The 11444-nt window shown below is 26.3% G+C and overlaps 1 protein-coding gene across 1 annotated transcript in view; it reads right to left on the bottom strand.

The window, feature by feature from the left end:
- The window catches only part of LOC129610907 (probable cyclin-dependent serine/threonine-protein kinase DDB_G0292550), a 31671-nt gene extending 20650 nt beyond the window's left edge, over positions 1–11021 (bottom strand). Inside the window, exons 1-2 of the mRNA XM_055523705.1 lie at positions 10563–11021; positions 9877–10503 (exon numbers count right to left, since the gene is read on the bottom strand). The gene's annotated coding sequence lies outside the window, so the exon portion shown is untranslated. The remainder of the gene's footprint in view (positions 1–9876; positions 10504–10562) is intronic.
- Positions 11022–11444: the final 423 nt, after the last annotated feature.

Consider the following 11444-nt stretch of genomic DNA (forward strand, 5'->3'; position numbering starts at 1 on the left):
AAATTTACTTGATAGATCTTTTATTTACCATTCTCACTATCAGCACTGCAGATATGGAATTTCTTTTAACTTTTGTACCATTATTTTCTCATTTTTAGTGAACTTCTACTTTTCAATCCATTCCATATAAGTGTGGTTTTTGAGCGTGCGATACTAGTATTAACAATTTTTTTTTTAATTTTTGTAGTTTGTGTTACCAAAGTCAAAAGTTTAATTAACAAAAAAAATAATAAATGATTACAAAATAAAAATAAAATCTAACTTTTTAAAATTAATTATTCTTAGTGCAATTAAAAATTATTGTTCAACAGTATTGTTAAAGCTGTGAATGTGCAAAATTTTTAACAAATACCGTAATTAGGTTCGTAATTTGTTATTAATGTTGCCTATTATAGTAAATATAATTTGTTTTGTACTTATTAAACGTTAAATGAATTGTTGAATAAAGAGGGTAACATTATATTATGTTACCACGCAATCACGTATGAATGTAACGTAATGGTTTATAAATCTGCAAATATTTAGTTTCTGATCCATTCAAATTTATAGTGTCTTAAAATAATAGCATGTTCTATAATGATAATTAGAAGTATTTATAGAATTTTTCTTCGCAATCGGCCGAGATATCACCATGTCCATATTGCTGATCTTTAAATTAACTATAGTTTAATTGATTTAGCTGAAGAGATGACAACGAGAATCGTATTTATTGTATTGATATACAACGCAAACAATAAAGGGAAAATTCGGTACATGGTTCAATTTGTATGCAAAAATTATTTTCTTAAGAGATTAATTGTGATTCGAAGATGAAAGCGCAATTGAAAAAAAAAATTTTTATTTTTATTAAAACTTTGTAGACAATAATTATCCAAAAACGTTAACCTACTTTATTTTACATTTAAAACTCATGAGAAAATATCTCATTACTTTAAAGAGAAATTAAAATATTTACCTTTCCACCGCACTAAAATTTTCCCTTAAATTGTTTATATTTGAACTGAATTACTTTTGAAATTCAAGCCCTACATGTTTATGTATATAAAAAAATAAATTCAAAATTTAAGCTATCAGTATTCAACAAGATTAATTTCTAAATTTTTAAGAATTTATTTCAACAAGAAACAAAAAAAAACCTTAATGAAAAGATACATTTAAGTATTTAAAGTCAAAAAATTTTAACCCAAAAAAATGTAAAGCTGGAATATAAGAGCACATAATATGCAAAAGAAGAACCTAAATAACAAAATACAGGAAGAGAAGAACAATACAAATAGAGTTGTATTTTGTTTTTCTTTATTCAATTATTCTTTATATCCTTAAGATCCTTAACCTAAATTCCAAGTGATATTTATTTATTAAAAAAAAAAAAACAACAACAAAAAACAACAGAGAAGCAAAGTTATTCGTCAGAACTAAAATGGGGAAAATAAAATCTAGTGAAATTTTGCCAGCGTGAAAAGAAATGGAACAAGAAATTTAACAAAGCAAAAAACAAAATAAAACAAAAGGAATTGAATACAAAATTTGGGACACTAAAAATTTTAAACTTTTCCACTTTATTTCGTAACTAAGGCATACACACAGCACACAGTTGCTTCGTGTATTCTGTAGTCACTAGTTATTCCATATTACGTACATAGTTATAAATAAAGTTGGGTCAAACCAATGGTTTGTATTGTAGCACTTTTCCCTTCAACAAGGGAAAATTCTGCTTTTAAATACAGTCTATGTATACCTATCACACTATTAAAATTATTTACATTCATATACAAAACTATTTCTAGAATTGCATATATTTAGGATGACGCATATACTCGTATGCAGTCTTTGAAATAAAGCAAATATTAATATAAAAAGGGGTCAACATAATGCTCGATTTTAAGAGTTAATTGTGTGAGTTAAGAAAAATAATTATATTTTTTAATTTTATGGAATTTACCGTTAGCTTTTCGCGTTTATAAAAATTTGGAAAAGCTTGTGGTTTCGGAAATATAAGGTGTCAAAAATTCAAATTTTACGAATTTCAAGAGGTGATAACTTGAGAGGGGGTGGAGATGGAAAAAAATTTTCTTCTAACGAAATAAACTATTTGTTAATGCCTAAAAGCTCCTAAAATTTCAAGCTTCTACAGGCTGGGGTCTAGAAGAAAAATGACATCAAAAATTTGGAAAAAAAGGACTTTAGATAACGGTAAATTTGAACGGCCATTTTGTTTTTCTAAAGTTTAACTATAGTATATCGCGCTAGGGAAAGCAAGCCACTGCCTTTCTGCGTTTGCAAAATTTCAAAAATGCTTATGGTTTCATTGCAACAAATAGTTAAAATAGGCCATTTTTAGGGTTTTGGGGGGGTATAACTTCTAGAGGGGGGGAGATAGGTAAAAATTTTGTTCTACGGAAATAAGTTTCTAGTAAAGATCTATGTACGTATGAAATTTCAGCTTTCTATCTTAAAGGGTGTAGAAGTTTTGTAAACAAAAAAAGTGTCCACGGACGGACGGACGGACGGACGGACGGACGGACGGACGGACGGACAGAGTGAAACTAATAAGCACTTTTTTCAAAAAATTTTTTTGGAAAAGTGCTAAAAAGTAAACATTAATTTTAGCATTTTAATTCGCTTTCATTGTTATTTCTATACACACATAGATTCATACATTATGTATGTACGTATGTACATATCAACATTGTATTTTGAATGAATTTTTGTGTATTTATAATGTAAATTCATTTATAAACCAAAAAGAAGAAAAAAACGAGGAAATAGTTTAAAGTTTTGGAAACTTAAATTTTTGTGGGAAATGTAATGACTTTGCCTTTATAATGTTTTTTTCAGTTATCTCTTTGTGTATGGAAATATTTTTATAGGGTATGTTGAATATGAATGTAATTTGTGATAAAAAATTGAATCAACATTTTAAATATAGTATTACAAAATATTTGTTGTAAAAATATTCTTGGCCACTTTGTGAACTGAAAAAAGACAATTGATTACACAATTCACTTATTTGAATTCAGGAATTGGTTAAATAACTTTGCTATATGAACTTTGGTGGAATAAAAACACGTAAATGTAGCGGAATAGCAGTGTAAGATAGTGCAAAATGTGTAAAATGGAGGGACATCAGGCAATGTTATTTACAGCAGGTTTAAGGTCAATTGGTTTTTTTGGGAATAAATCGGAGTATACAATTCTATTTCTACGAAATAGAATACATAGTTTAATAGAATATAAAATCATGCTTAAAGCCAGTTGTATAAAACTAGAGACACGAAAAGTTGACTGAACAGAGCAAAGCAGAAAAAAAATTAAAAAAAAGTGTCCGAATTACAAGAATCGCACTGTTAACAAATCTGTTTTAATTTAAAGTATAATTAAATTTTTGCCCTAATTTACTAGATCTGGAAACTGAAGCACAATTGTCGTAGTACGTTTTTTAATTATTTCAATTTCATTACTGATGATAGCAGCAGATTCGCCATGTCGAGTTCAGCGAACGTGCATTTAATGATAGACAAGCAAAAAAAAAACTATTTTTAACGAAAAGTCCTCTGTTTGTGTGCAATGGCAGATAAATTGGGCCAGACCTCGGAGACTGAGCTTTAAGTTCAGCCCAAAACTTACAATTGTGCGACATTAAATTTGCACATTAAATTTTTTTTTAATATTTTTTACGTTATAGAATCATTTTAAAGTAACGGAATAATCCTAAAAATTGAAATCAGTTTCAGAAAGATAGAACATCCGGTTTCATCTGGATTTTTGTACTAAAAATGAAATGACTAGCACAATTCGCTTGAAAAAATCTTTTTTATACAAAAATTTTATTACATTTGGGAAAAAATTGCATATTTTTTGGCGAAGCAAAAAAACAAAAGCGATAGTTTAAACTAAAGAAAAAGTTTTAATTCAGACTTGTACAACTTGCTATGAAAAAGCGATGACTGAAATTTGGAAAATTAAAAAAATGGTTAAATTAAACGCTCTATTTATCATTTCAGTAATTGATATGGTGTCCTGCAAAGAAAGAGGCCAGCAGCTATTTTTCTCGTTTGTGGAATTGTAAAAATTAGGATTTTGCTAAAAAGTTTTTGCCAGGAGAAAAAGTTTTCTAAGTTATAAATTGAGGTAAAAGTAATAAGCACACTTTTCCCTACCTTTAAAAATATTCTAAAAATGGACATATAATTAAGAAAGGTATACAACAACGTATACCATTAGTCAGAAGATCGAAAATGGGTAAAACTTTTGTTCCGGACTGGTTGCCAAATATCAAAGGTATGAAAGGGAAAACATCCTTTTATTCGGAATAAAATACTTATTTTTTATTTTCTGCTAATATATTTCGTGCGCTACATACGCACTTTATCAAAGCTGATTTTCTTCTAATTAAGACAAGAAACAATAAAAATTAAAATCTATTAAAATTAGGAATATTATGCCTGACTTAATATAATTATCTACCTGACTTAATCTAGAATTTGATTATTTATTTATATATTTTTTTTCTTTTTTCTTTTATATTTTTTTTTTATTAGTTGCGAACTAAATTTATACCTGTTTTAAACCTTAAAACTGGTTAAATAATTAATTTAAAGAACCAAGTAGCCGCGTTACCTTCGTCCGTGTTCAGTACGCAGTCTTTGTTTGATTTGTATATCTGGATGCTTTCATAAACTTCTCTCCTGTGTTTTCCTTTTACCTCTTTTAATACCTTTTTTTTGAAGATTTTAACGAATTTTTACGAAATTTTTACTTATCCAAGTTTTTTGGATTATAACTTTCATTCTGAAAAAGATAGGAATTTCAAACAAACAGTTGCTAAAAGGCTTAGTAAAGAACTTAAAATGGACATGCTGCTTGATTCTGTGTTTTATGTAACTTCGGAATACCAAGTATTCAAACTTTAGGGAAAATCAAATTTTTCCCTTGTTTTATTTGTTTAGTTTTTTCTAACTGTATAATTTCGTAAGAATTTTTTCTATTGAATTTTTCCCACCTGCTTAAGCTTTAATTTGAGTTCTCAGACATTTTTTATGGTGCAGAAGATATAGCACAAAAACCACAAATATTGTGAGCCACATATTCAATTAAAATCAAACCAGATGTTAATAAAATGAAAATTAAATTCAATTTAATAATTCTTTATCAAAATTTGGAAAAATACGAATTCCTGATCCAAAAATTTTGCAAATTTCTCAAAACAAACGCTAAATTCTACAAGGAAACTCATCTAATTCGACAAAATTCATGTTTTTCTTCTTTTAAATTGATTTCTATTCAATCACATATTTTAAATTACATAATTGCTTTACTGGAACGCCTCTTTAGTTGCATCAACCGTATGCCAATTTAGTTTTTGTAGAAATTTGTTTAAAATTTATTAAATTATTTATTAATTATTTAGTAACTTCATAATGTGAATACCATATCATTTACAAACTCCATTTTGTACAAAAAAATTAAATTCTCCCATTAAAAAAATTTTTTTCCATTAAAATAAATGTCAAAATTTGTATGGCAAGTCTTTAAAAATTCGCTCCAGCTGGTTAATTTCAATAATTTCAGATGCTAAATGGTGCCTAGATTTCGAAAATATTTTTTTTAAATTTTTAAATTGCACCCAATCTGAGGAAAATGCATTTAAAAATTTCAAACCATATAGGTACCATTTCTTATAAAAATTGGCAAAAATAAAAAACCTATAAATTTTTTTTACCAAGAAAAGTTTTGAAAAATCATTTTTGATTACTAGATTTTTTTTTTGTTTTTCCTAATACAAAATTCTAGTTTTTCTTTTCAAAAATTTCAAATTTTTTAAATTCAATTTTTGTTTTTCAAATTAAAAGTTTGTATAAAATTTCGTTTCAATTTTGTTATTATTTTTGTTACATTTCAATAAAAACACTAAAGTTTTGATTTTTTATCAAAAACACGGCTTCTTAACACACGATAATTACAGCGTTTAAAATAAGTAAAAACAAAAATAGTGAAAAATGGGAGCTTAAAAATCTTTACATAGAAATAGTTTTTGTGCTAAATTTTCTGTGTCATAAAAATTTTTTTAATCTTTGAGGATTTAAATTAAAGGTGGGAAAAATTCTATAACAAAAAATTCAAAGTTTTAAAAAATTTCTTACGAAATTATTCAACTAGAAAAATCTGAAAAAATCAAGGGAAAAATCTGATTTTCTCTAAAGTTTAAATGCTTGGTATTCCGAAGGTACATTAGATACAGATTCAAGTAGCATACGTATTCTAAGCCCTTTACTAGATCTTTTTGAAACTGTTTGTTTTAAGTTCCTACCTCTTTCAGATTAAAAGTTATAATTCAAAAAACTTGAATAAGTAAAAATTTGGAGAAAATGCGTTAAAATCTCTTGAGCTCGGGAACCCTTGAGATTAAGCACCCAGTCCGGAATAAAAGTTTTACCCATTTTCGATCTTCTAACCAAGGCAAAGGTAAATTTCTTTTTAGCCAGCTATACATAGTTTTCATCGTATTTCAACAGGCTTAGCCAACAATTTGGCTCTTTTAGATACTGCGACTTATAGAACGGAACTTTGTATTCGTGTAATTTGCATCCCATAAGATTCAGGAATTCGCAAACTTAAATCAAAAGTTAAAAAGTAAGAGTCGAAATTTTATTTTTTTATATAAGATTAAACTGAAACTGAATGTAAAATGCCCAAAAAAATTTACAATAAATCAGATGTGTCAATTGAATTTCAAAATTTAAACTATCTATCAAAATCGCAATATAAATTTTAAACATAAAATAAAATTCTATTTGATTGATTGACATTTTTTCAATTTAAAAAAAAAAGATCACATTTCATTCTATATGAAAAAAGATTAATGACACAAGCTAGAAGATTCATTACAAGGACAACAGAAAAAAATTCAATTATAAAAAAATCATTTCAATCTTAAAAAACCATATTATTTAAATTGAAATATTTCGAAATTTTAGAATGCCTAAAGGATTTTTTTTTCTTAAAGAAAATCATCTTTTTCAAAACTTTTATTGTTTTCAATAATTTCGATTGAAAAGGATATTTTGTTTTGTATTTTCAGGATTAATTAATTTTTGTTGTTAAGATTTTAATAATTATCAAATGACATAAACATCATTATTAAGAAACGCGTGGAAATTACATCAATTATTAAAAAGGTTCAATCAACCTTTAATATAAAATTTCTTACTTGTTCAATAAAGTAAAAAAAATCATCTGAGGGAAGAAGACCTAATAAATTTGTATTTAATTGTATATAGAAATAAAGGGTTTGAAGATTTCACATAAGAAATTTTGTGGTTACTAATCTGTGCAAATTGCGTCAAATGACCCTATAATGTTGAACATTACATGAACTTTAAATTTAAAAAGAGAGTAAGCCTCATATAATGTGCGGACACTGCAATTTTCTTTATGTATTTCTCACGTATTCAATTTTTAAATAGCAAGAGGAAGGTAAGACAGCATTTTAAAGAACGTTCCAATTTTTTTGTTTTGAAGGAGTTTAGCGGCGTTCAATTAAATAATTGTTAAATTGAAAATTGATGGAATAAACAATTTTGAAGTTTGTGTTTGATATGAGTGTTTGAAAAGGTTTTTATTTTGGGCTCTTTTTCGAGAATCGCTAGAAATAAGCCTCCTGTTTCCTGCCTTTTAAACTTTGCTCGTTTTCTTTACTTGTTTTTAGAGATATTGCGAAAAATAAAATATTTTTATTTTCAATATGTAATTTTCAATAAAAATATTGTTAATTTTAGGGAGATTTCTTTTATACAAAATGTTTCAGGTGTCGAAAATATTTTTAGGTGAAAATCTATATTTCAAGAAAGCTAACTCAAATTTAAGTAATTGTAACATCTAAGTGGAACAACATGCTATGTACCTGTCAAGAAAATTGTGATCAATTCTACATTTTACATGCGGACATTATCGGCTAACAAACTAGAAGGATGGACCGCTCTGTTAATGATATTAGTGAAGGCTAGTTTCACGACGAGAAGGAGAAAATCGAGACCCACTTTCTATACTTATCGGCTTTGGATTTCAGGCGAAGATTTCTTGAATCTATATAACTCTATAGCGGACTACGGACATGTAAATGATCCCTGGCATTTATCCTTGGCCGGTTTTTTTAAAAAATTCAGACCGGTTCGAGTAAAAGAAGAAAGGAAGAGATCTGGTGACATCACATCGAGCTTCATATCATGTGACATCACATGATAATTTCACCATTCTTCTTCATTGTACTCTTATTAATATTGGTTGCAAATTAATAGCATTGAAGCTTGGAACTCAGCATTGCATTATTCAAAATCATTGTAATTATATCATAACAAATGTAGTCAATTTATTTTGTTATTTTGTATTATGAAATATTACAAAAGTACCTACTCGTTAAAAGTGTGAAATCCTAAAATATTTTAATTTATGCAAAGTGAGAAAGTGAGTTTCTTATCATCTTATGTTTACGTTTTTATTTCGTTCATAATTAAAAAAATACTTTCATACATTTTAAATTTGTTAAGTATTTGCATTTTCACCTTAAGTATAATATTTATTTTCTACCAACGACTATAACTTATACTCATACGCTGTAGACAAAATACATATATGCATTCATGTGTGGTAAGTTTCGTAGAATCTACATGTCATTACGATTTCTGAGAACTAAAGTGTTTTTATATTTACAATAGTAGTGTAACGTACTGTTTACTGTGCATCATTTTAACACATAAACTTCTTACTCTATATAAACCACAAGGATATTAACATTTAATATATTTCAAGTATATATGTAAATATATATGCATCTATGTATGAATATGCGATATGCATATTTTGGAGTTGAAGGGAGGTTAACATAATGTTAAATTATTTAACTTGCAATATTTTACAGCCCATGCATTATTTTATAAAAACACAAGCATCCAACTTAAAGATGAATTTTTGTTTTTCATACTTACTAAAGTTTTATTCTTAAGATGATTTTTTTCAATTCAGTTAAATTAATTTTAAAACAAATTTTCAATGGGATGCCGAAGGTTTTCGAAACTTTTGTTCAGTTAAAAGTTTATGTAATTTAATTTTAGGTGTTATTAAATCCGTAAACAAGTTTTAATAACGAATAAGTTTTTGTGAGTTTGATTGGCTACTGTATTGCAATTTTATTATATGTGCTGCCAACTCATTACAATTTTCAGTGAAAATTTTATCAACCATACTCTAAAATTCGCTTGACTTATAATTAAGCTTAATGGCCAGAAATTTTAGTAAAATTTGTGAAATTGAAGGTTAACGTTAGTGTCCGACAATATTAAATTATTTGCATTGTGATTTTTAAAGTAATGAAGCTGCTCTATTGAATTTATAGAATTTTTTTTATATTTCTTCAATTCCTGTTTGAATTCTCAAGTTACATATCTTGTAATTAATTGTTTAATTTTAAAATACGAAGGCCGTACCTAAGATATTTTGCATGAGAATGGCTGATTAAACAAGCGATAATTGATGATTTTTTAGTGGAAATTACAGCAGCAGCGCTAATTGTACAAATTTATCACATATGATTTTGTTACTTGATAATGAAATAAATATTTAATTTCTAATACTTAATTAAGATTCGCATTTAGTTTGATTTTTCCTTCTGTTGAACAGTGTTAGCTTTCCATTATTCTCAATCACAATTTCAAAAGTACTTTTAAGCCTCGATTATTCTCATTTTGAACCCTATTTTATGATTCTAAACGCTGTCAGATTGTTGACTAATGATCGTACAAATTTTCATATAACTTACTAATTTATTAATTAAATTTTATTTTAAAATTACAATAATTGAATTTCAGAAATTTATTTTACCTTTTATTTATTTTGTTGAATTTATTTTCGATAAATATTTTATCGGTTTTCAATCAGCATGTATGTACATATATATATATATATGTAAAATAAACAAAATCCTTTTTTGAGAATAATTCAACTGAAATCCCGTATTTTATGTATATACACACAACACATACAATAAATAATTATTTTACATTGGGTATTATTTTTATTGTAATATTTTATTGAATATTCATGTACACATGTAAGTAAATTGTCAACAGAATAAAATGAAAAATTTTGTTTTATCCTTCGTTCACTTCACTTTGTTATCATCTCTTGCTCTTGTTCTTCAAATTGGTTTTCTTTTTCATGTTCATGTGTGTGCGACGATTTTAACTTATCCTTTATTAATTTTTTTCTTTTTATACACAATAAATAATTATTAATTCATTTCATATACATATATATGTACATACATATTTTATATTTTTTCTTTATTTATGCCTTATTGATAATTTATTACTTTTTATAATTGTACATGATTTTTACTTCAGCTACAATTAACTTTTGTTATCTGCATACATTTGACTACACAAAACAGTGTGTACAATAAGAGCTTAGCAGAACTTAAAATTTCACATCAACTTATAAAAAGACGAACTAAAATAAAGACTTAATCCTTAGAATTTAAGATCAAGGTTGACTATATTTAATCGTACCTTTTAATCGTACTTCTATTTTAACTCACTTGTATTCATTTCAAATTAATTCAAATTTAAATATTTCTAACATAAAATTTTAGCACAATAAGCAAGCATAAACAACAATTAGAAATGTTAATTAAAATTTAAAATCTTTTTATTCCTTTGAGTTTTAAAAGCTCATCTCTTGTTTTAACCCAGCAAATTACACTCTTTGTACACAAAAAATGCTTGTTATTAAAGAAAAATTTTTAAATTAAAATTTTGTTTATAATTTTTTAAATTTAAACTACACAAAAAAGAAAATATTCCATTTAATTCAAAAATATTTTTTTTTATAAAAGAATGGACTGAAACAAAAAACAAATGAATGATGTTTTTCAAACAGTTTCAAAAAAGGAAAAAAAATAACAGCGAATGAATTTCTTTTCGATCCGAAACCTTTGAGAAATGTCAGATGACTAAATGGTCCTGACGGAATCGTTGACTAGAAATAGATGGAAGAAAATGAGACTCACTTATTCTTTTTATATACAGAGATTTTTATTTTTTTTGTAACTACATTCAATTAAACAACTACATAAAACATTTTCAGTTAAGGATTTTTAAAATTTTATACAATATTTTGTTTAAACAAAAAAAAAATTAATATTTCATGAATTTTCACCAATGTTGTAAAAATTTATTCCAACTAATTCACCACGTATCATTGGTGAAATTCATTTATTAGAGAGAAAAGAATTTGTTCCTCAGCCCATTAAGAAACGAAATTGCAAAATACGGTTAATAAATTAAAATATTACTCAACTGTTCACAAAAAGGAACTTTTTGTGTGGGGAATATTTTAAAAATTTTAAGTTTGTATTGTGAAAGCCAAACGAATGATAAAATTTTCTCTTT

The sequence above is a fragment of the Condylostylus longicornis genome, unplaced genomic scaffold (genome assembly GCF_029603195.1).
Source record: "Condylostylus longicornis isolate FDR11 unplaced genomic scaffold, ASM2960319v2 ptg000048l, whole genome shotgun sequence".
In the NCBI taxonomy this organism is placed as follows: Eukaryota; Metazoa; Arthropoda; class Insecta; order Diptera; family Dolichopodidae; genus Condylostylus; species Condylostylus longicornis.